Source organism: Myotis davidii, unplaced genomic scaffold (genome assembly GCF_000327345.1).
Source record: "Myotis davidii unplaced genomic scaffold, ASM32734v1 scaffold802, whole genome shotgun sequence".
Taxonomy (NCBI): domain Eukaryota; kingdom Metazoa; phylum Chordata; class Mammalia; order Chiroptera; family Vespertilionidae; genus Myotis; species Myotis davidii.
Window position 1 is genome coordinate 237,201 of NW_006295887.1, and position 5,089 is coordinate 242,289.

Here is a 5,089-nt window from a genome sequence, read left to right on the forward strand (position 1 = left end):
CCAGGGGCACAGGGTTTCTCAGGTTTTGTGTTCCTCAACCTGTGCTGTTCACAGCAAGCTCTTTAGGATACATACCTTCTGGATATGAGCAGCTGCTGGCTGTGTATCCCTCATCACTCTCAGGCAACAGAAGCAGACGACCAGCATACCAATTTTTTTTACTACCCTTCCATTCCTGACCTCACTATAAGCAATGGATACTTGCTCTGTTCATCAAGATATTTCTTTCTGCCCAGCCGATGTGGCTCAGTGGTTAAGCGTTGACCTATGACCCAGGATGTCATGGTTTGATGTTAGGGCAAATACCCGGGTTGTAGGCTCGATCCCCAGTGTGGGGCAATGTAGGAGGCAGCCAATCAATGATTCTCATCATTGGTGTTTCTATCTCTCTCTCCCTCTCCCTTCCTCTCTGAAATCAATAAAAAAATATATATTTTTTAAAAATGTTATTTCTTTCCTACCTTTTTCCTGTGCTGTCCACAAAACTGGACTCTCTGAGAATCTTTGATATGTTCCTCTTGGTGTTGACAAATACTTTTGAGGAAATACATATTCTTTTTTAATAAATTTTTATGACATATTAATAAAATTGAACTGGGAATCGAACCATGACCTCCTGGTTCAAAGGTCAACGCTCAACCACTGAGCCATGCCAGCTGGGTGAAATACATAATCTTATCAGACTTTGGCAGCATGTGTCAGCTGTGGGCTTACTCCCTCACCTCAGTCTAGCTTTCTTGGCATTTGCTAGGACTCTTTCGTAGTTTGTGGTGTGATGCTATTGTAGGTTCCTACTTCACTGATGATGGGTTGTGTTCCCTCTATCTATTGTCCCCTTTGCTGATTTAGATAGATTTCAAACAAGGAGTAGAGCAAAAATGCCACCATTTTTACACCAATACTAGGTTGAAAAGAAGCGTCAGACTTAGACCAAGTAAAAGGGATTTTTGCAATTGAGGATTGTGGGTCTGAAGCCAGTTGAGTGCCTATGATGCTCTCACTTCTCAAGCTTGCATTCCCCAGCCATCTATCTCTGTGGTGAAAACACTGCTTAATGCACACACCACGTGCCTCACTAATGACGTTTTCCATGGCCGTGCTGCCATCTCCTTTGTTATAATAAGCTCAATGTGGCCCTCAGTGCCTGGGCCACACACCCATTAATATTTATGCTTCCTGAGAGTGATGGGGTGTCCCAGTGATTTGTAGGCATGAGCAGGTGCCCCTGATGGAAGAATAAGTAGGCGGCCTCTCTTGGGGAATAGTCACTTTCAGCCTTCCTGTCATAGAAAAGAAGAATTTGGGTTGATGAGGGAAATAGCCACAACCTTTATGGAGTAATCTCAAACTATCCAATTGGCTAACCTGGGCTACTTGTATGGGAAAGGTTAGAGAAAAGATGGAGAAGTACCTGATGCCCTCAGGTGGAATGAAGAGAGTTCTTTTTCCTTCCCTCGTCAGAAGCTTCCCTGTGGCTGTGAGAACTTACTCCAGTGTAAATTGCACATATTCCAAGTCTTCCAAGTTTATCTCCTTGCACAACCAGATTCCAATTCTCTGCCCCTGATGCGTTGTCTCCTACTCATAAACTTTTGTTCAATGCATAACATCTTAGAAAACTATTATTAATCATCATCCATATTGGCTAGGAAATGCTACATCTACTTTGATTTTTTATTTAGTTATCAAGCTATGACAGCAGAAGTAAACAACCAATCTTATGTGATGGGGTCATATTTCTATCTGAATTTCCTGTAATCCTTTGGTTCAAACATCACATGGGGATGCACTTTACAAGAGCAGGTTGGGGTAGCCACTATTAATTGAATTGAAAGTGCTGAAGTTTTTATATTGAATGTAGTTTGTATTAGCTTTAAGTATCAGACAATGTCCAGTTTCGTGGATTCTGCTGACTACATACAATGATTCCTCTTATGCACATATTTTGAATGTGTCGTTTCTATAAACTATATTCATGTGAATAAAGTAGGAAGAGTTATGATAGACCCTTGTTCAAATAAGGATGTTGATTGGTTTGCCTAATAGACTTATTTTAAAATATGTCTTCAAATTTTTGGACTCAGCCCATCGAAAGTTAAATATTCTAATTCCTCTCCTATGGAATATGAACTGGCCTTTATGATTCACTTCTAATGGATAAAATGAGGCAGAAATGTCTCTGTGTGACTTCTGTGCTAGGTCATAAAAATTTCAGCTATAGCCCTAGCAGGGTGGCACAGTTGGTTGCAGCATCATCCCATACACCCAAAATGTTGGGGGTTTGACTCCTGGTCAGGGCACATATCTAGGTTGCGGATCATATGGGAGGCAACCAATTGATGTTTCTCTCTCACATCAATGTTTCTCTGTCTGTCTTTCTCTCTTCCTCTCTAAAAATCAATAAAAAACACATCTCCAGGTGAGGATTTTAAAAAAAAAGGTGCAGCTTCCACATGGCCGGTTCCAGTTAACACCACATAGAGCAGAGATGAGCAACCCCTGCTATATTAGTCTGATAGGTGGTCAGAACAAAGTACTGCAGACTGGGAGCATAAATAACAGATTTACGTTCTCACAGTTCTAGCGGGCAGAGGTCCAAGATCAAGCTGTTGGCTGGTTGGTTCTTTCTAAGAGATAGAAGGAAGGATCTGAACCAGGCCCTTATCCTTGACTTGGGATGGCTGTCTTCTCTCTGTTATGCCTTCACATCATCTCACCTCTCTCCATGTCTGCATCTAAGTGTTCTCTTCTTGGAAGAATACCAGTCATATTGGATTTGGACCCACCCTAATGAGCTTGTTTTAACTTCATCACCTTTGTAAATACAGTCACTTTCCAAGATACTTGGGTTACAATTTCAATATAAATGTATGTAGGGGACACTGTTCAGCCTATATCACCTGCTAAGCCTGCTCCAACTGTAGGCTCATGAGCAAAATAAATGTCATTGTCTTGAGCCACTCAACTTGGAGTGGTTCCTTATGCAGCAGAAGATAATCAGATCACCTAAAGTAGATGAGTGACTTGGTTTCTGGTAACTATTTCAGAAATTTATTTAACAAATGGCCTCTGATGGCAGGACCAACCATTTGGGAATGGTGTTCACAGGGCCGAGGTCAGACCACAGGCAAACACCTGCAAGACAGGTGCAGGGACCACGTGTCCAGTGCTATCTCTGCTTTTCTCAACCTGTTTCAAACCCTGGCTCTTGTACTAGCTGTATCATCTTGGGAAAGACACTTAATACTCCCTTTTTCTGCTTCCTTATCTGTATATTAATAATGCTAGTACCTGTTACATGAAGTTGTAATATAAGATCATGTACATAATTAATTAACCATTTTTATCTTCATTATAGCTTGTCATGAGTGAGTTTCACTTCTGACTATTCTCTCTCCAACTGGTTTCCTGTTGTGACTCATCATTGCTGCTCCCCTATTACTTAAACTTGCACACATGATTCATTCATTTATTCAACAAATGTTTACTGAGTACTACGACATGCGAGGCATTGTTCTTGGCCATGAGGGCACAGCATTGGATCAATCAGACAAATATCTCTACCTCATTGACCTTAATTCTTTTCCTCTTTACAGTGAAAGTTCTACTTTATGACCTTCAACTACTATTCCCACCATTCACGGGCACATTCTCCCTGCTTCTTAGCTCAGATCTTTGAAAGAGGAACTCTGATTGGCCGAGTTTGTCTTTTCAAAGTCAAGCAACAAAATGTTTCTAATCAGCTTTCTGATTGGTTGTCTAGGACCAGGTGGCCACCCTGATCCAACCAACTATATGCTAGAGCAGGGGATGAGCATGAGGTCCAGGCACTGCCCCACAGTAATTGTGGGGCAATCATTCTGAAGGGTGACTCTGGTAGAAGTCCTTGGAGCAGTGCAGTAAGGGTGAGGAAAACCACCATGGACTCCCATTGGAGCTTGCAGCAGCCCAAGGCATTCTTTGATCAATTTCATATAACACTACAGGCCCGGTGTATGAATTCATGCACCAGGGAGTCCCTTGGCTTGGCCTGCAGGATTGGGCCAAAACTAGCTCTCCGACATCCCCTGAGGGTTCCAGGATTGCGAGAGTGTGCAGGCCAGGCCGAGGGACCCCACTGGTGCATGATCGGGGCTGGGGAGGGACGAAGGAGGTTAGCCAGCTGGGAAGGGACCGCAGGAGGGCTCCAGGGCATGTCCATCCCATCTTGATCAGTCCTAATTGGTCAGACCTCAGCAGCAAGCTAACCTACCAGTTGGAGCATCTGCCCCCTGGTGGTCAGTGCATGTCATAGCAAGCGGTTGAGCAGCCTTAGTATATCATTAGCATATTACGTTTTGATTGGTTGAACAGATGACCTGACGATGGGACACTTAGCATATTAGGCTTTTATTATATAGGCCAAAAGGTCTGGTGCATGGATTCGTGCACCGGTGGGGTTCCTCAGCCTGACCTGTGCTTTCTCATTATCCAGGACCCCTCAGGGGATGTCAGAGAGCCAGTTTCAGCCAGATCCCCACAGGTCAGGCTGAGGGACCCTATAAATGCAAGAATCCGTGCACCAAGCCTCTAGTATGCATATAAGATCTTTGGTTAATCTCTTCCCGCCCTCCCCTCTCCCCCTTCCCTCTCAGATTCATCAGACTTTTCCATGTTTCCATGCCTGTGGTTTCTGCTCCTGCACTGAGTGTCTTCTCCATGGTGGTCAGCGTGCATCATAGCTACCAGATTGCCAGACGGTGAGCTAGTTGGCTGGTCGGCCGGTCACTTAGGCTTTTCTATGTAGAGATAGGCTGAATGAGAGCGTATGACTTTCAGAGGTTATTTTACAAAATAAAACTTGGCGCCAAGCTTTTAGACAAGTATCTTGACACTAAGTGGTTTCAGCTGCCTTGTCTGGCAGAACCAGTAAGCACTCCTCCCACTTCCTCTCGGCACTCACCAACCCCACGCAAGTCAGCAACTTCAGAGGGGGCTTTCTCTGGCCGAAAGGATGTACTTGGCCCCTTAACCAATTTCAAACAAGAGTTGGTAGATACATAGTCCAGCTTCCTTGCCCCTTAGGTAGGACAGTTCTGTGACATGTTCC